This window comes from Ictidomys tridecemlineatus, chromosome 7 (assembly GCF_052094955.1).
Source record: "Ictidomys tridecemlineatus isolate mIctTri1 chromosome 7, mIctTri1.hap1, whole genome shotgun sequence".
Taxonomy (NCBI): Eukaryota; Metazoa; Chordata; class Mammalia; order Rodentia; family Sciuridae; genus Ictidomys; species Ictidomys tridecemlineatus.
The window spans coordinates 77,823,714-77,848,345 of record NC_135483.1 but is presented as its reverse complement, the minus strand read 5'-3'; the positions used below and the strand labels follow the sequence as shown (position 1 = coordinate 77,848,345).

At 34.1% G+C, this 24,632-nt stretch overlaps 1 protein-coding gene across 9 annotated transcripts in view; it reads left to right on the top strand.

Moving 5' to 3' along the window:
- Positions 1–24,632, top strand: part of Sntg1 (syntrophin gamma 1) — an 800,188-nt gene that overhangs the window by 18,000 nt on the left and 757,556 nt on the right. For 2 of the 9 annotated variants that reach the window (XM_078017194.1, XM_078017193.1), the window contains exon 2: positions 5,323–5,459. The exons of the other annotated variants lie outside the window; for them this stretch is intronic. The gene's annotated coding sequence lies outside the window, so the exon portion shown is untranslated. The remainder of the gene's footprint in view (positions 1–5,322; positions 5,460–24,632) is intronic. 9 annotated transcript variants of the gene reach the window in all.

Here is a 24,632-nt window from a genome sequence, read left to right as displayed (position 1 = left end):
GAATTTTAACATCAGAGCAAAAATTAGTTAGTATAATTGAAAACGTCAGTTGGATGGAAGGCATTATGCCTCACCCTTCTGCATCTCATGAAGTTCCAAACCCATGTCATGGAAGAGATGGAGACCCTTTGGGTCAACTTTTATCTGAAGTAGTGGAGCTTGAGAACCCAGTTTTCCATTTTAGCTCCTCATACTTTGACTCCTTCATAGTAAGAACTCAACCATATTTGATCAATGCTAATTTAATAAAGAGCAATATATACATAATATTGCTTTACTATCTTTGAAATCCCATTCATTTTTCTTCTAATAATTTATTTGAAAAATTTCGAGCTTACAAAAAATTGAAATAACAATCAAATGCACACCCACAGAATTCTCACATGGACTTATTACTATTTGTTAATATCACTGCCGTTCATTGTTGATGCCCAGTGTTGTATGAAGGCACATGTTGTTTTTACCCATCTCAAAGACGCCATTATTACTACCACTGTCAGAATGTCTTTAATCTATTGATAATTTCTCTTCTCTCCATAGATTTTTAAAGATAAACTGAGCCATAACTCCTATAATATATATTTACCCTTTTAAAGTATAAAGTTTTTTTTTTTTTTTTTTTTTTAGTGAGTGTGTGTGTGTGTGTGTGTGTGTGTCTGGAGTTTGACTCCAGGGCTTTGGTGCTCCACCACTGAGCTACATCTCCAACCCTCCATTTATAAACTATTATAAATACAACCATCATATTTGGTGAATTTTAATGTTACTGTACACGTTTTTATGTGAATATATGTTGTCTATTCTGTTGGGTATTTACCCAGGAGTGCAATTGCTGGGTCATATGCATTAACAGTTTGATTAAGGATTTGAGGAACTGCAATACTGTTTCTGAAAGCAGCTGCAGTATTTTACACTCCAACCAACAACACACCAATGCTCCAACTTTTCCGTATCCTTTCCAGTATTTTTTATTTATTGTCTATCTCTTTTATTATAAACATTCTGGTAGGTGTAAAATAATATCTCATTATGCTTTTGATTTGCTTTTACTTAAGGATTAAGAATTTTTTTCATGTTTTTCTTTTTGGCAATATTTATATCTTCTTTGGGTCTTGTCTATTGAAATTCTTTGCTCACTTTATTAAGAAAGTTGTTAATCTTTTTGTTGTTAGATTTTCTTTTTACATTCTAGGTACTAAACTCTTAGCAGATACATGATTTATAAATATTTTCTCCCATTATGTTGTCTTTTCACTTTGTTTGCCTACCATGTTTTTTTAAAAGCATAAAAGATTTAATTTTGGTGATGACAAATTTATCATTATTGTTGCCTGTGATTTTTTTGTCATATCTAAAAACCTAATTTTAGTCCAACAACTTAACATTTATGACTAAAAATTATCCTAAGAATTTTATATATTTAGCCTCTATATGTTTTTAATCCATGCTAAGTAAGCCTTTTGTATATGCCACAAGTGGGGGTCAGCCATCATATAGATTTAGAAAGATATAAATATAAATAAATACAGATATGTAGGTAGGAAGGTAGATAGAGGTACACACATATATAATATGTATACATATATATATATACACACACACATATATATATATATATATATACATATATATGAAATTTTTTTGCATGCGAATTCCAGTTGTCCTAGCACCATTTGACCATTTGTTATAGAGATTATTCTTTTATCATTGAATGATCTTACCACTTTTATTGGAAATAAAATGGCTAAATAAGTCAGGACTTATTTTTGAATTTTATTTCATTAATCTAGATATGTATTCTCATCCCAGTACCAGGCAATCATTTTATCCTACCTAGTAAGCTTTGAAATGGACAAATGTGAGCCCATTAACTTATATTCCATCATGTTTAATGCTCATTAATTTATGTGATGTATATTTATTGGTAACCCCCTGAATTCTGCCTTGAGAGTTTGGTGGGGAAATCAATGCACATATACAGTCTCTGCTTAGGTTAGAAACTATTTGGCAAAGAGAGAAAACAAGGGAACATAAGAATTTATATTTAAGATATTTATTTCTTCCTGTGACCCAATAAGTTTGTAACAGAAATCAAAAATGCTGACAGAGCAAAACAAATTAAAATCTATGAGGTCAGTGTGTGAGAAAAAGTCTCTTGTCTAATGAGGAGCCTTTGGCTGTTACCTAACATGTCAAACTAAATTAAACTTTGTTATTCTCTAGTCCCTGTCAGGTATACCTTATTTCAACATGAATATCTTTTATGATTATATATACCTTTCCTTGGGAAAAAATCTTTTCTGATATTTACACTTACTTTCTTTCTCTCTCATACTATAGTCATACTCTCAAGGAAAGCATGATGGAATGGCATCATGAAAATTAGGAAGGTATGAGCCAAATTCCACTTGAATATTGAATGACTGATCCAAGGAGGAAATGCTATGGTAGAGAAAGCAAGGGTTAATCTAAAAGTGAGAGACCTCAGGGAGAAAGTGGAACTGAAAGTGGAATTATTCACTGAAAAACATCCTCCTGAAGGATATGTGTCTAATGATAGTACTTATTCTGCAAAGTGAAATAAAAGAAATTAATAAGCATAGTAATTGTCACTTCCATGATTATGTCTAGTGTATATGACATCTCATCAAATTACAGATGCAGATAGAGCAATGTGTCTGTGTATTCACATGAAAATAGTATCCAGTTAAAACAAGTAAAAGATAAATATAGTATCTAATCTTTTTTAAAGTGTGCACTTAAATATAAAACTCCCCTCAGCTAAATAACTCAAATAAGTATTATATTTGTGGGATACAAATTTTCTCTGACAGGGATCATAAGGAACCTAGGAAATATGTAGAAATGGAGGAATTACATCTATTGGAACTCTTGCTACCCTCCCCGCCACAAAGTCTTAAGTACATTTAAAAAAGAAACTATTATTAATTTGTGTGAGAAATCATGATCAGTAAATACCAATACTTTTTACAGCACTAGTAATTTTAAACCGTTCAATATCAAAAAGTTTGAAGAATGTCAAGAAGGTCATTTTCTAGATTGTCCATTAGTAAAACTGGCCAAGCAATTGTGGGAAGCTTTTAAAGGGTGGATTCAAAGTTCTATTCCAGACTTGCTAAATCTTATCTATGCAATGAGAGAACTACTAACAGGAGTAAGTGTGTGTGTGTGTGTGTGTGTGTGTGTGTGTGTGTGTGTGTGTCCCCTCAGTGTTCTGGTGTGATCTAAGAAATGTTTGCAGGACATTCTAATGAAATGGTGACTTTGGAGCACATCTTAAGTGACATATATGCTGTTTCTTTCATTAAGGGCCTCCAAAGCCCTCATTTATTTTTGCCATTAAATAGAAGTCTACATTGACAGTAGAGAAGCATTGGAGAAATATGTGTGGAAAATGGTGTTTCACTGCAAAAAGTGAGTTCAAGCACAGAAGGAGAGCTGAGATGAGAAAAGAATCGTGCATCTCAAATAAAAAAAACACATGTTTTCCACCTTTTCATCCCTGTTTTAGATAGAATAAGAGGATGTGCCCCTCTGAGTCTTGGCTTTCTTTCTGTGATCCCAACATAATCCTTGGTTCTCCACCTGGAGCTTAGGCCCAGGGATATGAGATTGAGTGCCCCAGTCCCTGCAAGTGCTGAACCCAGCACTACAATTCACCCAAGAGTCTGGCAGATGTACTCATTGATGGTCCTTCAAATTCCTATTCTCATTTCAATTCTCCTTTAATTTTTCTCTTGGCCTATGAAGTGTGTCTGTGCCTCTTCTGGCTGTCAAATGCCCTGCTATAATGTCTATGGTCTTTCAACTGTCAGAGGTAGCAATGAACTTTGGCATTTGAAATTTTAAGTGGATCTAATTAAAACTAATTAATATCAAAAATTTAAAAAAATGGTTTATGAATATTGAAAAGAATGCTAATTGGAATTATCATATAGACTCGGAAGTAGTTGGCTTTCAAAAATGCAAAGACCTAAGGGTCATTGCAAATTAAGGGGTGCGAATTAAATGATTTAACAGGAATAAGGTTCATTAGCAGAGTATAGCAAAATTATGTCAGCTAAATTAATGCCTTTTAGAAATAAATTTAAAAATTGATTTAGATGAAAATAATACTTTATTATTTTTTATAGATTCCTTTAATTATTTTCCTTGAAAATTCAGTCTGCTGAATGTATCAAAGCCCCTTTTTATTGCAATTTCCCTGTTTATTTGTATGAGTTGATTTTTCTAAGAAACTCAATATTCTTTTAAGAATCACTATACAAATTGCACCTTCAGAGAATTGTTGTGGAAGTATCATTGACATGTGTGATAATTAAAATATAAATTGCCAATTTGGTCCAAGTAAAGCAATAAAAACATAAATTCTCTTTGAGAATGAAACAAACAATGATTTCTTATATAATATTCAGTTTGGCACTATTGTGTGTGTGTGTGTGTGTGTGTGTGTGTTAAACAACAGGGTCTGTTTTATGTGCCTTGTTGGAAAATATTCAACCAAGATGAAAAATCTTCCCTTTACTTAGGTTTTAATTTATTTATTTTTTAATTGTAGATGGATAGAATGCTTTTATTTATTTTCATGTGGTGCTGAGAACCAAACCCAGTGCCTCACATGTGCAAGGCAAGTTATCTGACACTGAGCCAAAGCCCCAACCCCTTTTATTTAGTTTTTACTGTACTTTTTTCTTTTCTTTTTGTACATAAATGTTCATACAACTTTAATCTAGTAAAATGAGAAAGAACCCAAATGTTTAGCAAGAGGTGAATGGAAGAATAGTGGTTCATCTATATAATGAAATAATTTCAAGCAATGAAAACAACTAAGCATTAATCTGACTACTGATAGATGTGTCATCTTCAGTGAACTTCAAAATAATCATGCTGAGCAAAATAAGTCAGACAAAAAGCTATATGTTTCAGGCTGGGGGTGTAGCTGGTGGTAGAAGTCTTGCCTAGAATTCATAAGGCTCTGGGCTCAATTCCCAGCACATGTCCCCACCAAAAGTATGTGTTTCTAATTACATAAAACTCTAGAATATGCAAGTTAAACGATGACAACCAGAAGTAGATCCCTTGAACTGGAGAAAACAGGAATGGCCAAGGAAAAAAGGAATTGCAAAGGGGCATGGAGAAACTTTTAGGGGTAATATATATATTTGGTGTTTTGATTTTAGTGATGGTTCCAATCTGTATGCTTTAAATATGTCTGGTTTGTTGTATGCCAAGTGTCTTTAATAAAACGATATTGTATGAAGTAAAGGTTAATTTGACCTGTTTCTTTGTGCTTTTTTAAAGGTGACTCCTAAAAAAAAATACCTATGTAGCTGACATTCCATTTCTACTGGAGAGTAATGAACTAGAGCCAAGAATAGTTTACAGGATCTTTGGGGGACAATGAAATATGACCAACACCACCACTGGGATTCCTTCAGGTACACCCAGAATGTGAAATGTAGGGCAAATAACCATGCTTTTTCAACAAGTAATGGCATGTGAGACTGCAGTTAAATGGGGCACTTGGAAAATAGCAATAGGTTGCACCATGTTGCATTCTTTGAACCTGATTTCCATCTTTCTTTTTAGAGTTCTATGGTTCTCTTGAAGACAGCATATTCTCTTTTCTTTCATTGGCATGTTGCCACCTCCTTTCCCACACCCTGTCAATAATCTTTCTTAAATTCTGCCGGAACTTCCTTTCAGTCTAGCTTCTTTACTCCGGAGCTCTCCTAGCAGCCTCAGAGTCAGTCTCTGAATCTTTTCAAATCTGTACCACTACCAGTTTTACCTGCTAAAACACAAATCCTAATCTTTTCATGCTCTTGCCTATTAACTTCCGTGGGTTTCTCACAGCTGACAGGGTACCTCTTTGGAGTCAGCTGCAAGGTGTTCTAATCTCATATATGCTCATGTCTTATGATGTGTCCAGAATAACAAGAGGAGCTCAGCATGTGCTAAGCACTTTGAATGTCATATTAAATTTAATTTGAACAAGAATAATAGGAATTAAATATCAATTAGATCCCTCTTTTATAAATGAAGAAACATGCTGCATAATTTATTAAACTTGATTTTCAAGATGAAAATCATAATCAGATATATTCAAATTAACTATTGCACTATTGTGCTAGTAACTCAGGTTTGTTCAGCAAAATTCCTCCTTCTTTATTAACCCAGTTTCTCTGTTTCTCCCTTTCTTTCATTATTTCTTGGATTTCATAACAAGATGATTTTTTCCATAGGAAGGTATCTTTCTATAATAGAATATTTTTCATATACATTATAAATTTATTTGAACGATACTTGGTTTTTAAATCTTGTTTTCTTTTCACTTGCTTCCTTCACTGATGTGTTTATTAATATCTGATGGTATTGTTTATGTACCTAACTGTTGCATAGTATTCCATATTGGTGAACTAGCACATTTTACCTGCCAATCTCCTAGAGATGGACCCCTAGACTGCTTTGAGTGACAAGCTACTAAGCATAGTACTAGAATAAATTCTTTCCGTGTATTTCCTATTGACTTATGACTTTGCTGGATCAGAAAGTTTTCACATTGTTAATTTTGATTAGTACGGCAGACTATTTTCCAGAATGATAATTTGAATTTATATGCTCATCACTATCTGCGTTGGTTATGTGAGGATTTCCATTTTTTTCATATTCTATATAAATTTCAGCATAATACATTCTTTAATTTTGACATTTTAATGAATGCAAATTGATATGCTGGAAAATGTATTTGCATATCTCTTATTATTAGTAAGTATAAGAAGTTCTTTACATTTTTAAACATGTGTCTCATATGCAAATTGCTTATTTATACTCAGTTGTCAATAAGTAGTTTAATTGAATAAAAAAAATCCTGGCTTGGCATGATGGTGCATGGCTCTACTCCCAGCAACTTGGGGAGCTGAGACAGAAGGATCCCAAGTTCCAGTCCAATCATAGCAACTTAGGCCCTAAAACAACTTAGTGAGATTCTGTCTAAAAAAAAAAAAAAAAAAAAAAAAAAAGTAATTCTGAGGGCTAGAGTGGTAAAGCACACTAAGTTGAAGGGGAAAAAAATTCCTACATAGACTTGGTCATATCACAGTTTTTCAAAAGCTTTCATGTGTCAGAAATTAGATCCCCTTTGTAGTAGTATTGGTAATAGGGATTATTTGGAAGTGATTTAGGTCTGAAGGCTCCACTCTCATTAGTAGATTAATGCTGATGATATATGGGTTTGACACTCTGAATTTAACGTTCCATTCCTCCCTCTGTGACCTTCTTTTATCCTTACTTTCTTCCATGGCAGGGCACAGTAGGAAGGAATGTCAGAGACGCTAATCTCTTGACCTTAGACTTACCAGTCTCCAGATCAGTGAGCCAATACATTAATTTTACTTATAAATTACCCAGTGTCAGATATTATGTCACAGCAACACGCGTGAAACAAGACAACTCCATCCTTGCCAAACAGACTTTTCTAACAGTTGACTTCCTTTCGGGTGTGCTCATGGGGAGGTAAAATGGTCCAACAGAAGATATTTCAGTAGATTCTCTTTCATCCGGTGGCTTTTTATAAATATTTATCGAGGAACTCACTTGTGCCAAATATTGTGTTAACAACCAAAGATGAAAAATAGTCATTGCCCTGCTCTCATGAAACTTAACGTTTAGCAGTGAAGAGAAATATTCAACATATACACGTACAAGGGAAAATATAAAATATGCTGCTCAGAGGCCAGAGGTAGACCAGAAAGATGCCCTACTATGAATTTGCTAGTCTGGAATGACTGCTCCATGAGAGTGATCTTTGAATGAGTTTTCTGAGTACAATTAAATTCTACTGATAAAAACCAAGGAATTTAATATATTTTACTTGTTATATTTACTTATATATGACAATAGAATTCACTTGGATCTATCATATATTGGAGTATAATTTCTCATTCTTCTGCTTCTACCACCTAAATACAGCCATTTCATACTAGACAAAGGCGCCCAAAACTTTCACTAGTGAAAAGATAGCCTATTCAATAAATGGTGCAGGGAAAATTGGAAATCCACATGGAACAAAATGAAATTAAACCAAGGCACTTTTAATGGAGCAATGTTTAATGTACTTTTGAAAGCACCCTGCTATTTAGAGACCAGACCGTGGACTGAAATGAATTCACTGATAAAAATGTTCCTTGTAAGGTGCATCTGAGTGACAACCATCTTTCACACACAAACTCTTCAGTCCCAAACTATTTTTGCATTTAAACTCTGACAAAGCCTAAGTCAAAAAGGTGACTCTCCTTGATTCCTAGGATGCTTTCTCTTTGATCTTTTACCCATTTTCCACCAAAGACAAAGGAAAAGGAACTCCAAGTTGTTTCTATGGCTCTTCTATAGTTTCCAAAAGTTCCAATGGTCATCTCATTTGCAACTGATATTATCATTAAGAAGCTCATATAATTTTATTTTATGTTAATTCTGACTTTTCCAGTGAACATCATTAAATAATATTTATTTATATTAAAACACTGAACATATTTATATGTTTTTTAAAAAGTGACCCTTAAAACTGGTCCTGGAGGTCTTTGCCCTTGCTTAAAATTCATGAGAACAGCTGGCATTCTAAGTTAGCTCCTTTGGGCAGCAGATGCCGGTTGGCCTCACAGTCTGGCAGCCTTTCCCAGGTGGAAGCCTGTGTTAGGCTTCAACAGCAGATGCCATGAACTCTGTAATGGAGTCTATAACGGAAGGGTGGAAAGCTCTCTGGATTGAGGTTATACTGGCCACTCAATATATTTTAATCTACCTAAAATTACAGAAATAGTTGTTTTCCTCCAAAGACAATTATCTCTTATTTACCACCTTATATTCATCTACTTGTTTGTCTGATAATAGATTTCTATTAGGAAAACCTAAGGCCAGCACAGTGCTAAGGTAAGATGATCATAAATGTTTAGAGAGTTGGTATTGCTTCACATCAAGAGATTTATAATCTAGTGGTGTATAGGAGAATGTGTACAAGTAATTATTCATAAATATAGAACAAAAGAAAAATAATCAGGAAGTATGTGTTAAATATAAGATAAGCCCTGTCTATCAAATTGGAATGCTGGTATAGTAGAAGAAAGGAGATACTCTGAGCCTTAGCCAAATAATCTGAAAGAAGCTTTCTGAATAGATGCTTTCTTTGCCATGAGTGAGTCTGACTGGATTGAAACCAGAAAAATAAACTAAATGATCCTAACTGCCACTTGCATATCGCTTTCCTGTTCACAAGCTCTTTTACCTATAACTTCTTTCTTTCTTTTAAATAAACCTTATTGTTAACACAGTTTTAAGTATATGTGAAAATTTCAGAAAAAGCATGGTTTCCACATCATTCATGCCTAGTTTTACCTACAGTTATTATCTCACATTATTATGGTACAAGTTATAACAAATAAATTACTATCGACACATTTTATTTTTCACCGAAGTCCTTAGTATCTCTCTCCTCTCCTCTCTCTTCATATATATATCTCATTTATATATATATATATATATATATATATATACACACACACATATATATTTCATTTGAATATTTAATATATACATATATATAGTTAATTTGTATATTTCATATATACATGTATATATTTCACTTGTATATTTCATATATATATGTATATATATTGTTTTTTTTTCTAGGATCCCACCTAGAATGTCACATTACATTTATTTGCCTGTTCTTTTTAAATTGCTCTTGGCTGTGACAGTTTATACAATTTTTTCTTTTTTCTTCTTTCTTTCTTTTTTTTTTTTTTGATGACCTTGGCAGTTTTGAGGATCACAGATCAGATATACTGTTGGCTGCCCCTTTATTGGGGTATAACTCATGTTTTTCTCTAGGTTTAGACTGGGGCCATGAGTTTTGAGGAGGGAGATCACAGAAGTAAATGTTATTTATCAAAGATGCCCACTATCAATGTGACTTAGTGTGGATATTGACTTTATGTATGAATCCACTTTTCCTTGTGGTGACCAAAATACCAGACAAGGAAAATTTAGGGGGAAAGTTTATTTGGGTTCACAGTTTCAGAGGTTCGGTCATGGTGAACCAACTTCATTGCTCTGGGCCTAAGGGAAGGCAGAATATCATGCAGAAGGGCATGGCAGAGGGGAGCTTCTCAGCCATGGCAGTCAGGAAGGGTGGGGTGAACCGAACCAGTGACAAAATACAGTCCCCCAAAGCACATCCCCAGTGACCTACTTTCCTGCAGCCATACCCCACCTGCCTAAAATTACCACCAAGTAATCTATTCAAAGTATTGTTCATCTAGTGGAATAGCCCATTATTAGGTAACAGTTCTCATAATCACATCATTTCACCTCTGAACCTTCCTGCCTTGGTTAACATGAGCTCATCAGAGGACAGCTTATATCCAGACCATTACACCTTATTCACCTGGCAAAGGTAGTGTTTGTCAGCTTTCTCGGCTATGAAGTCACCCCCCTCTTCTATTCAGTGCTCTTTGGATTAAAGTCACTACAGGGATACAGGTTCCACCTCCCAGAATGAGCTTTATCTACAAAAAAAAAAAAATATTGGATTATATTTTCATGAGAGATTCATCCCTTTTTCCCCATTTGTTTATTTATTTAATCATTAATTGTATCAGTATGTACACATGAATACCTATGTTATAATTTAATTTATAATACAATACTACTTTATTTTGTTGCTCAGTAAGTTTCTTTTAAAAATGTTTAACATTCAATCTGCCCAGTTAAAATGGAAAGTAGGAGGAAGGGGGTGTTTCAGTTTCATTAAGTGACTCGTCACTGAACACATATCTAACGGCCTGTACTCAAATGATGTCACTCAAAGACAGTTCTCCTCACTCAACAGAAGAGCCTCCAAACCACTGGCGAAATTGGTCAATTAAAGAAAAAAATTCCAGAACAGGTGCTTGGAAGATGAAGACAAAAATATATATTCTAGTAACTATATGTTCAATTAATATTAAGGACAAATTACATATGCTGGTATTTCAAGATAACATTAATGTCTTCAGACTTCATACACTAGTAATACTTTTCCTGAAATATGTATAGCAAAGGGATACAGAATATTTACCAAGAGTAGGAGTTATAGAAAATGGACTCAGGATTAAAAAAAAAAAAAACCTGCAAGAATGCTGAATGATCTTCCTGTTTGAAATTCAGAGAGGACTTCACTATATCTGCTAATGACTTCTACAGCTTACAAAACTGGAATCCCTGTTCCTCTGGTCCCATAACCCTCGTTATAAAAATTTCACTGTGAGCTCTACATTAGATGTAAGGCTTATTTGAATGGAAACTTTTTATTGTTGTTTTGTTTCCAGTTCTTCCAAATAACATTGCATTTCCTCTTCTATTAATATGGATCTTTTGTAGAAAAACGTACTTTTGCATCTCTTCACATATTATGTTTGAATTTTATTTCAATAAATATACTTTAGCAACCACTTAAACTTAGATGTCTACAATTTGCGATCAATTTTGCTAGTGCATTTATTAATTTTTAAAAACCATTAAAATTAAAGTATAAAATTTTAACTTCATGATGATTCTAAAGCAAATAAAATAGTTTCAATATAAATGCAGAATTATAGAAGTATATCTGCCTATGTTACCATTTTGGTATTTATTATATAATAATTTTTTAAAGACTGTCTTTCTAAATGTCCCCTTCTGATCACTTTCAACAGTTACTGAATCCTTATTTGATGCATCTCCTATTTCTTGTCTGATATTATCCTAGTACCAAATCTTTGAACAGTCCCATTTCTGACACACAGCTCACAGTGATTCACTAGAAAAGGAACAGCTCCTAGGAAGGTTGAACACTGTATCAGGTTTGATTTCACAATGCTCTTTGGATGTTTTGAGTCTAGAATTTGACTTGAAAGATTAATGGAATTTGTATAACCTTAAGAGATGAGTAGATGTTGTGTTACGAAGAAATACTTAAAGACATTGTGTCAAAGTTATAGCATATCCTGGATTTTAAAGTCTGAATATTCTTTTTGGTGTTGTGTTTATCATAAATTTCCCCCACTATAATATTTGCTACCATGTATGTGATCAGTGTTCTTGTTAGACATCAAATCATTATTGACTTCAGATCTTACTTCAAATTTCATTCATTTATTCTGTCTTTGACTATACTTGCTAAACTGAAAAGTTTGATAAGTTTATTTTGATACTCAAAGACTCTTCTCTTTTTCTCATAGGTTGATATGTAATCTAGGGTTACAATCTTCTTCCAAACTGGAAGTCTCTTGAGCTGTCACCCTGGAACATAGACTGGGGTTCTAACTTCTGCTGGAGTACCTCAGATAGAGAGAAACATTTTATTTTTAAAAATGTCCCTTTTCAATATTGAACATCTCAAAATGGTTACAAAATAAATATATGTCTCCATTTAACATATTTCGCTGACCATATATTCATAGACTCTAATATTGCTGTGTTCTGAATAGCAAGCTACAACAAGAAGACTTGTTGTACCATGTTCAAATGACCTACACTGGACATGGTATTGCTACAGGCTCAGGTTGTGTGTCTCTCTCTATCTGCTTCACATTCATGCCTTCCAGTTCCAGGCTAAATGGACAGTCATATTGGGGGTTAAGTTCTCATAGAGAATGAATGGAGCAAGACAGGATAGCCAAAGCGCACAGGCAGCTTTAAGGCCTCTGTTTGTATCAATTAATTAATGGTCCACTTGTCAAAGCCTATCCTAGGGTCATGCCCAACAGGAAGGGAACAGGACTGGGAGCTCTACTCACAGTGGGAACACGAGGGAGCAAATACTGTCAGATAATAATTTATAATATCATTTATCATAAAAATTTCACCTCTGCATGAAAACAGGGCACCACAATTTGTTTGTTTATTGTAAACCAACTGGCAATCAGAAAAAAAAAATATGTTGCTCTGGATCACACTAATTAGAAACCTTAAGAAGTAAACTTAGATCTGGTTGACTAAAAAGTCCTTTGTTTCCAGAACCTCTCTAGTCCAACATTTTTTTCCCTCTCTCCCTCCAATTTTTCTCTTATCTTTGCAACTCTCCATCACTTATCTATCTATTCATCCATCTCATCTATCCATAAAGGCTGGAAAAACATGCCTAAAGCTTCATCTTTTCTAACTTCACTGCTCTTCTCAGTTACCATTAGCATTTATTTAATTTTTTAGGTAAATTCAATTCTTTGGTTTACTAATTTCTAACTGATTCCAAATTCTTGAGCACATGAAACTCTATTACTACAACTGGACTATTTTAAATAACTTCCTAATATTACTAGTTCAGTAAATATTCTGTGCAATTTTGGCTACAGTGAGATTCTAAGAATAAAATCATGAAACCTCTGGGAGGTATTAAAATTTACACATTTATCAGAACTTCAATCCTCTCTAAATTTTCATGGGTTCTTGAAAATTTTAGATATTTAAAAAGTACGTACTTTAAAGTATCTAGTGGGAGATTTTTGTTCTATAGAATCAAAAAGGAAGTGATTTCAGAATTTCTTTCTTAACAGAAGGATTTCTTTATTCAGGAAATAGAAAAATGAAAAATCTTGCTATTTGTAAAAGCATGGAGAAAGTAGATTCATATTAAATTAAGTCTCACAGTATTATTTTCATAGTTAAATTGTGCCTTTGGATATAATCTGAATCTGGTCAATCTCATGAGACTCAACCATTATGTAACACATTTGCTCCTTTTTTTCTGGATATGAAAAGTTTAATCTTGTATTTCTGGGAAACACAATCCTCAGGAGATGTAGCCTTTAGTTAGATTCAGATTTAATTCCAGTTGCATGCCAATTTCTTTCTTCTTAAAATGAACATGGTCATAAGTGTTCATATTTTTTTTTAATTTTTACACTAACACATTCAGCATTATGTTTATTATACTGACTACAAATTAAATATTCTTTAAGTTTTACAAGAAGTACAAAAGAGATTAAATAGTAGTGATTTCTTTCCTCTATACACTTATAACTTTTTCTTAATGATAGGAGGAATGGAGCTGTAGATAAAATTGCCATATAAAATAAGAATTTTAAAGTGTAGCCAGGCTTTAATTAGTGTCTGCTTGACCTTAGGGAATTTGCTGTTTCTCATTGGGTTCACATTTTTCATTAAAAAGTTAAGAACAATATTAAACTTTTAGAATTTTATATTAATAACATAAATTAATCCATAGCAGTGCCTGCCATGTGTATGTTCTATAACTATTAGCTTTTTTCTCTATATGCAGCTGAATGTATATGTTCTCTGATATAAAAATGTCAAGAACACATGAGATGGGAGGGAAAGGGAGAGAAAAGGGAAATTGCATGGAAATGAAGGGAGACCCTCATTGCTATACAAAATTACATATAAGAAGTTGTGAGGGGAATGGGAAAATAAACAAGGAGAGAAATGAATTACAGTAGGTGGGGTAGAGAGAGAAGATGGGAGGGGAGGGGAGGGAGGATAGTAGAGGATAGGAAAGGTAGCAGAATACAACAGTTACTAATAGGGCATTATGTAAAATTGTGGATGTGTAACCAACGTGATTCTGCAAACTGCATTTGGGGTAAAAATTGGGAGTTCATAACCCACTTGAATCTAATGTATGAAATATGATATGTCAAGAGCTTTGTAATGTTGTGAACAGCCAATAAATAAATAAATAAATAAACAAATAAATAAAATAAAAAAATGTCAAGAACATCATTAGCAAGTGCTTCATCTCCTTCCATACATCCTTATATTCCTAATATTTATATAAAACTAGATGTTCTTTCAAAGTTACTGTAAACATAATATAGCTATGTGAGTCCCTGGATCCATACTTTAAATGTAATTGGTTTTAACTATATTTTTACTACTAGTATTTCTGTGTATTTCAATGTGAAGCATGATCACAACCTTTAAGGTATTTTATAAAAATAAAATAAAATAAAAGCAGAAATAACTAGTAATGGAACATTTGATTTTATTCATTTGTAAAATTGTTAGAAAAATAAGAATTAATATTCTAAAATATTCCTTCTTCCCCTTTAAAAGATTTTTGATATTATAATAGGAATTCTCAGAATTCTAAAATGATTACTGATAATAAGAAGTCAATTTTAAGAAAAAGTTAATAGCAACACATATGCATATTTTAATCAATAAATAAAACAAAGATTTTTATAAAAAGCTTGAATAAACCTAAACCTAGATGAGAAATTTAATAGGCGTATATTCCTTATGATATATTTTGTCCTTTCGTACAAAATTTCTTCCACTGTGATATAGAATTATGTTTTTGATCCTTGTCATAAAACGCTTTTGTAAATTTCAGGTGAGGTAAAGCAGGTGAGACACACTGTGAAGGGCTTATCCTGACACAGGCCACATATATACTGTTGTTACCATCTTTATCATGGTAGTCCCCAAGGTGAGGTTTGCTCCTCATTGTGATTGATAAACACATGCATTTTATAAATGACATCTTCCAAGAATGAAGGTTGTTTCTTCTTAAAGATATTCCAGTGTCTAATGGAGGTCGTGTATATCAGTGAACATATTTTGTTTTCTAACAAGCTGTGAATATTGCTAACAAGATGTATATTGCTAGAGGAATTTTAATCCCATTAAGAACTAACTCAGAAGTGATTTTTATGGTCTTGAAATGACCAGTTTCTAATTTCTCAGGAAACCAAGTGACATGAGTTCAGAATTTTAGAAGAAAATGCTCAAAGACATTTAAACATTCTTCAACTAAACATATTTTAAATCTATCAAAACTTTGTGCGAACACTAAAATATGGCATCTTAAAAAAATTTGGGAGAGATTTGGATTGGTCTAATTGCAAGGTAAACATCTGTGAATATTTTAATTATTCTTTATCATGACTTCTCTGCAAGTTAAAATTTGCATGGATATCCATCCATTTGCATTAAATTTATTTTCAAAATGTAATATTTAATAAGTTCATACTCTAAGCTGGGTCTCCAAAAACTGTTTTATGTATATTATTTTATTATTTATTAATTACTAAAGGATATTTTAGTGCAGAGAGAATGTTAAACATTAAAGATCTTTTGACACCAGTGTGAGAATTATATTGTAGTAAAGATGAATGTCTTCTCCAGATATGATAACTTTTCACTCATGTTTCTTGCTTGCACATTTTTTACTGTATTATTTGAGATATTTCTTCAACGTGAACTTTTACATTATCTAACAATCACTAACTTCTTCAATCATCTAGCAAACAGTTGAATTTGAAAATTAAATTCTTTATTCTCTTGTCTTTGAGTGTATAAGTACTTGAATCTCTTCAAGTACTCATCATTATTTTTTTTTGTTTCAAAGCACTCTCTGTATCCTCTAGAAAATGTATCTGGATATTGTGTTTAATTTTCCTCTCTCCACATGCTTAGTTTCCTTTGTTTAATCATAATTGACACTTAAAACTCTTTCTGTTGATCCCTAAAATTCTGGCTGTTAAGCAAAATCAATAAAAATCATGGAGCATCTCTGCTCCTGTGGGTCAGAAGCTTGTCAATCTTTGGCTGAAACTCTGGAAAGCAATAATCTGTTCTCTTCCTGATTACCTTACCTACATATTATGCACAGCCCTCAGATTCAGGAAATAGAGAAACCCAGTTTCCTCATTTCATCTTTCCCATTAGGTCCTCCCTGATTAGGCCACATTGTGCTTCCCTTAAGGACTTAGTGAGAAAAACACTGTCCACCGCTTAGGCACATAGATGCTCACCCATTCGCTTTTCCTCTAGACTCAAAGGTTTCTCAGGTCAAGTAGGAAATTCCTATGACCATCTTCAGTCCATGCACCACTGTTGTCATGCAGGCCTCACTTAGACCAGATGGTTCCAGAGCTCTTAGAATGAAGGATGACAGTGGAATTGTGGTTGGTAAGGAGCCCAGTTGGGATGCTGTCTAACAGCAAAGGCTTGCTAATGAGCCATTTGAAAAGGTGGTGTGAATTCATATGAACATAGGCAAAAAATTAATATCATCACAGGGGAAAAATTACTTTGAAACTACTCTGTTTTCACACTCCCTCCCAAAAGGACAATTTACAGCTTAACTGAAAACAAGAATTGAACACTCAGTCCTTATGACTAAATGTATCTCAGCTCTTAGGCTTAACCTGTAACTCACAGATCTTATGAAGAAGAGTTCACTCTTTTCTTATGTGAACTAAGTTCCCTTCTTGGTACATTAATTGTTATTTAATTAATTTGAAGTGCATAAATGCATGTGGAAATTTTTTGGGGGGGGTATACTTAATTAACCTTGGATCCACACGTAGTTCTTTCTAGAAAAGAACCTTACTTGATAGATGAACTCATGGGTGTCTTTGATTTTTATATTTTTTCTATCGTGATAAGAGAGAGGTATGAATTCCGCCTGCCCAGAGATAATGTATCTTCCCCGAGAACACCATAATTCCAAAAGCAAGAGAGAGTATTTGTCAACACAGGATTTTGGCTGCAGTGAGCTCCCCATTCTACTACAATTTTTTTACATGGATGTGACTATTAATGGCTGAAATTCTCAAATCTGTTTCAGTCACTATTAGTGTATTTTGACCTTAAAAGATAGCTCAAAGGACAGCCATTTTCATTCTTCACAGACTCTTCTTTTCTAGGTAAATCTTAAATGTTAATAGCTTAACTTCTATTAAAACTAAAGTTATCTATCATCTCAAATGTCCCATGACACAAGATTGATAAAATAAAACAATTTAATTCCCATCTAATTACATTTTTAAGGATTTGAACAAGTGCTCTTAGCATTTTGCATGCTGTTAGCATCCTGCTAGTTCCTATTTGCACCATTTGAGCTATATTTGTTTTTAAAATGGAACTGGGAATTCAGGGTAAATGTTTATTCTTTGCCAATCAAGGAAAAGGCACCTTATTGATGTCTTGGTACTTTTTCATGAGGAGAATGTATTTTGCTTTCTCAAAATGATAAACCTGATCATGTGTAAAGTCTGGGCACTTGGTTTTGATTTTGCATATAGGAAAGCTATCAATTCTCATGTCACCATCTGCCAAATGCGGGCTATACCAAATGCTCCCCAGGCTCCCTTCCACTTCTCAAATCTCAGAGAAGTGTGAATTCTTTCTAGAACTCCAGAAAATATTGTCACTGTTTTGAAGTTGTGCATTTCCCTACTTATAAGGAGACCACATCACTTTTTCAAGAATTTTTAAATGCTAGAAATCTTCTGCCCAAACAGTAAAATATTGTTTAAAATTATTTGTTCAACAAAACCTTTTAATTGTAGAATTGACAGAGAATGTTAAGTTCATCTATCCTCATATTTGCTTTTGGGGGGATAGTAAAAGTAAGATTAAGAAAGATTATATTTGTATTCTAATTTCACACAGATAATTAGTTGTCTAAGACTAGAAATTAGGTTTGCTCACATGGTATTCATCATGCTATTATGCCACAGCAAATACTTCACAGGTGAAGACAGGGAGGTGATATTTTACCCATGAAAGGGAAATAAATCATCAGTGAACTAAGAAATGAAAGTAATAATAGTTTTATTAGCTGACTGCTTACTACATTCAGTTTTTAATTATAATAGCTAAGTGAATTTTCTCAAAACTTATTGACACGTATAATTAGGCCACTGCTGAAAACTCTGAGGTACAGAGATCATATAGTTATAGTCACATAACCTGATCGTGGTCACATAGCCAGGAAGGGACCATACTATTAGTCAAAAGTGCTAATCCTCAGTGGTGTGTATTTAACTTCATAGACAATTTGTGAACCCAGGGAGTGGGGAGGGTAGTTAATTGCAAGTTAATGTATCACTTAGAACTTCTCCTTGTCTTTTTACGTGATAAGAATAGCTGGAACTAGATTGATCCTTAAGACTTTAGAATCTACATTTAGATTTCTGCTAGAAATGTTATTTTAGGCTTAAAAGTCTATAATGTACAGGTTTTCTTACAGTAAAATACTTTTCTGATTTGTCTTTATTCAGTCACCAAGTGCAGTACATTGTATCATGCCATGAAAAGGGAAATAGTACGTGGAGTTGGCATGGCTCCTGTCTTCCTTTCTGAGGAAGAGCAGTAATCAGATCATGGAAATTGCAGTACATTTTTCGGTTTTGTCCTATAAACTAAAGCAAAAGCCTGATGAGCAGTACATGCGTGTACCCTTTTCCCAACATCTTTGTCAACATTTATTGTTACTTTATTGTTGATAATTGCCATTCTCAGTTGTATGAAATGAAATCTCAATGTAGTTTTAACTTGTATTTCTATAATTGATACAGATTTTTTGACATTTTTTCATATGTCCATTGACCTGTGAAGTGTCTGTTTAGTTACTTTGACCATTTATTTATTGATTGGATTATTTGTTTTTGAGTGTTAAGCACTTGAGTTTATATTTTCTTGTAGTAGGTGCAAAGTTTCTGGTCTAAAACCCAGGTCTTTGATCCACTTTTAGTTGAGTTTTTGTTCAAGGTGAAAGTTAGGAATTAAATTTCATTCTATTATGCATGGATTTCCAATTTTCACGGCACTATTTGTTGAATGTTGTTGGTGCCTTTGTCTAGTATGAGATAACTGAATTTATGTGGTTTTATATTTGTCTTCTAATCTATTCCATTGGTCTTCATACCTGTTTTAGTGCCAATATCATGATGTTTTTGTTAGTATAGCTTTGTAGTATATTTTAAGGTCTGGAATTGGGAATTGTGATGCCTCTTATTTTACTTTTCTTGTTAAGAATTTCTTTGGCTATTCTGGGCCTCTTATTTTTCCAAATGAATTTCATGACGGCTTTTTCTATTTCTATGAAGAATGTCATTGGAATTTTAATTGGAATTACATTAAACCTATATTTGTAAATCTGTAGTTTGTTAGTATGGCTATTTTGTCAATACTATTTCTTCCTATCCAAGAAATGGGAGATCTTTCCATATTCTCAGGTTTTCTTTAATGTTCTTTAGTTTTCATTGTAGAGGTCTGTCACCTCTCCTGTTAGATTGATTTTTTTTTCTTTTTTAGACTTTAGTGAATGAGATAGTTTTCTAGTTTTCCATCAGACTGAAAGCATGAGAGGTCCCCAGAATATCTTGGAGATCTATTACCTGTATTCCCCTGGCTAAAACACTCCCTTCCCTTGCATTTCTCTCTCTCTCTCTCTCTCTCTCTCTCTCTCTCTCTCTCTCTCTCTCTCTCTCTCTCTCTCTCTCTCTCGCACACTCTGAGTTGGGTGTTGGGCCTCTACCCAGTCTGGTTTTTGGATAAAGCTCAGATTACTCAGTTCTAGGTTCCTGGGCTTGGTCCCACTGTAGTGCAGTGAGAATATGGCTTCTACCTTGGCTCTCCATGGACAAATGAAAGACACATGACCCCTTTCCTGAACCAATATATAGTACATCTCACTCTCTGGATCAATCTGGCAGCGTCTTTGATTTCTGATTATTCTGTACAGAGACATGTCACAGTGTTACCTGAAATGTGGGTTTTCTTATTCCACCCCCAAATTTGCCTGTGGCGCATGGGTGGGTCTTCTTCTTTTCTTTTATTCTATCCAACTTTCTGAGTCCCCAACCTGTTCTTAGAGTTCAATATTAAATCCCAGTAAAATCCCTCTTTTCACTCTTCTTACTGAGAAGTTGTTTATCTGCTTTTTTTTTTTGTCTCACACCACTGGGCAGTATGGAAAGTAGCCTTTTCTACTCTGCCATCTTCCTCCATCTCCCATGCTGTACTTTGAATGGTCTCCCAGGCACTGAAATCTTGGTTGAAGCCTCCATGATCCACTAACCCAGCTTATTTATTTCTGCAGCACTGTCACCATATAGATAACACCAAGATATACCTCATCACAAGCAATTAGTCAGGCCTCCTTGGACCATCGCTGCAGCAGCTTTTTCAGCAATGAGGCAACTGAACATGGAGAAACTTCCTAGTCCCCCCTTTGCAAGCAGGGTGCCTCTTTGGTATCTTCTAAAAGGAATTTTTACTTTTATACCCTTAAGCCTTAGGTGGGTATGATCTTCCCAATTCTTGAGATGCCCTCAAGCCTTCTTTCCTATTTTCTCTGCAAAAACTACTTATCTTTATAGTGGCTATAATCTCTTCAACAATTATATCTTCATTAAGCCAAATTTTACATGCATTTTCTGGACAAATTATAAATTTTTCAAAACTTTGTGCCCTGATTTCTGCTCCTGATTGTCAAGGTAAAATTAGCTGAAAGCCAACAGCAATATTAATACCACCTTTTGAATGCTATGCTGCCTTGAGATTTTTCTCTGCCAGATTCATTAGTGTATCACCTTTTAATTAGCCTCACAGAAAGTCTGAGGACTTGGAAAAAAATGTAGACAACTTATTTGACTAATGTAACATGAATGGCCTCTTATCTGATTATCAATAGATTCTTCATTTCCCTGTGAACCTCCATGAGCCCAATCCTTACTCTCTTGTGTCCTATCATTATCCTGGAATTCTGAGCTCCTACCAGAATCCGCCATTAATCTCTGCTTATGACATTATAAGGCTTATACAATCTGCATCTCCAGACTTTTCCAACTCCCTCCCACAAACCAGTTCCAAATGTCCAGATGCCTCTGAATTACTTGATCATGTTAATTAACAGCAATGAATCTGCTTCTTAATAGCAATTTCTGTTTCAGTCAATTTGTAACAGCTGTGACAAACAAACAAACAAACAAAAACCACACGCACCCACACACCTGAGAAGAAAAAATTAGAGGTGCAAAAGTTTAGCTTACTTAATGATAGCTAGAAAGGAGAGAGAGAGGAGAGAGAGAGAGAGAGAGAGAGAGAGAGAGAGAGAGAGAGAGAGAGAGGCTGCTTTTCTTGTTGAGGACAAAATACAAACCCTGAAGGCACATTCCTAGAGACCAACTTCCTTCACCCACGACCAACAGCCTGTATTCATGCAGTAGTCCTTAAAAATTATTACCTCAAATGGATTAATTCACTAATTTATAGCTCTCATAATCTAAGCATATCACCTCTGAATATTCCTTCATTGTCTCATACATGAGCTTTCTGGGGACACTTCATGTTCAACCCCCAACCAACATTCTACTGGAGTTGAGCACTTAGTCCTTATTTATTGATTTGGTTCATTGAGTAATGACAAATAAGGAGCCACGTGGAAACTCCTACCTTTCACTTGGCTAACAAATCAAGTGGGTGCAATGTACTGAAATGGAGATAACTATCGGAAGAAGTTTTGGTTGTTGGGATGGGTGGAAATTGAATATTCAGTATCGGGTGTATCAGTGTTGATGAATTTGTTTATCTTTCAGGTGGAGATATGTCAGTCATTATGTAGATGCATGAGTCTAGAATTCAGAAGATTGTGTGGTGGATATACACTCTGAGAATTATTAGCTTATTGATGAGATTTATATCCCTGAGAACAAGAAGAAAGCCACAAATGTTATAATTGAAGAATGAGTTTTAAGAAATCCAATATTTAGAAGGATGTTAGGGTAGGAGGTGCCAGCAAAGCAGAATAAAAATTTAAAAAAAAACAAAAAAAACAAATAAATGAACAAACAAACAACAACAACAACGAAAACAGTGTTGGTCAGGTTCCACATTGAAAACAGAATGCATGTCAGATCAGTGGGTTGACCTTCAAAGGGAGTAATTGTAAATGGGTCAGCGGGTCACCACTCCTCACCTGTGGAGGTAGCTGACCATCTAGCAGGAAGTACAGTCTGCTCTCTATACATCTAGCCAGTGTGACGAAAGGAACCAGAGGATAAATGTCCTTACCTCATTCTTTTCTCTGTTTCAAAGTCCTCTGTTGAGGGAGGCCATTGGCCACATTACACTGCAGGCTAGAGATTCTGAGAACCTCTTTATACAATCTTTCAAGCCAGATTCTAGGGTGAGAAAGTAGGTAGAGAGTTGTCTAAAATAAACTACCAAGACACCTGGTGCAGAGAGCAGACTATTTTACATCAAGGTTATAGAAAATGTACACTTTTCTTACTTCTAATGGTTTATAAATACAAAGAAAATATAGAAGATGACTATTTTGTTATCGCACCAGGGTATAATGAGGATTAAATTACTTGAGACTGAAAATGGCCTTGAAAAGTTTACAGCCCTCTATAGTGTTAGTGTTGTTATTGCTGAGGTCAGGTCACCCACAGAGTGAAGGAAAATACTGTCTATGTCAGAAAAATAAGTCTAGTTTAGTGGAGACAGTTCATTTATCAGAAAATCACTTCTCCGAATAAACAGGATCATCTCAGCACTGAGTAAGCAAGTTGTGAAGTTGTTTTATATAGTTGCTTCGACTTGCTGCTTTACCCTCTTTCTCTGTTATTTCACAGGCACTTCCATTATATTCAAAAAATATGCTCTGTGATTCCAAAAAAGGATGGAAATGAGAGTCTCATAACATACTTTTTCTATATTTCTTTAGAGAAAAAATTAATATCTGAAAAGCATCTGTCATGTGTTCTGTTGCAATCAAAATTTATAGGTAGAAGGTAATACTAGGAATGTTATGAAGATAATTCACTTTAGAAGAATTATAATAATAGAATAACTATTTTATTTAATCTTTATCTCCCTAATAATTGGTAACTAACTGGGTCATTAAAAAAATATCTCTAGTCAGAAAGAGAATCAAACATTGCAAGAAAGTAAAATGTAAATGAACACTGTTGTCTTAAAGTATAGTAATTAAATTAGCAGGCCACATTCAGAGAGATGTCAAATAGCTAAATGGCTCACATACTTAATTATTAACTATGTATCAAACATAAAAATCACCAGCTTTCTCTCTTAATAGAAATTATTTTTGTCTGTAACATCTAATAAGTACCATAAGTTAAAGCCAATTTATAAATGGTGCTATTAAGAAGGAGAAAGGTGATCATTTATGTTTACTCATATGAATTGCTATTTTTCTCCAAAGAAGTTTGAAAACTACAATAGCTTTAGTTAGTTGAGATCCACACATTTAAATTTATTTATCCAGTGTACCATTAGGCAAATTTGCTTAACCGGAATTTCTTTAAATTGGTAGTGTTATTATTAATGGCTCCAAAAAAGGTGAAAAAATCTGAAGTGCTTTCATGAACATCCAATGAAGAATTTTGCTTTATATGATTTGTATTACTTATTCACAGTTCATAACCCACATACACTGTGGGCAAGAACAGTTAGCCAGAATACTTGGCACACAGAATTTGTGGAAAGTATTTAATGTATATGAAATGAATTCCTAACTCCATTATTTGTACTGAGAAATAACTTTTTTCTCTCTCTCTTAGCTAGCGAAAAGAATTTCAAACCTGAAATTGCCTCATTAGAATGTAATCATGCAGTAAAGGGACACTCTTCCAGCAGAGCCCCCACCCTCACTAGTTGAAGGGCAGGTGTACTTCATATGAGCCTGGTGTTTAACATTGTCATAATGTACAGGCAGGTGAGTTAAAGCTGTATGTTCACAGCCAGCTCAAGTGCTTTATGCCACTTCATGTTCAAATGCACAGACAAGAAGTGAGGCTCTTACAACTACAAATTAA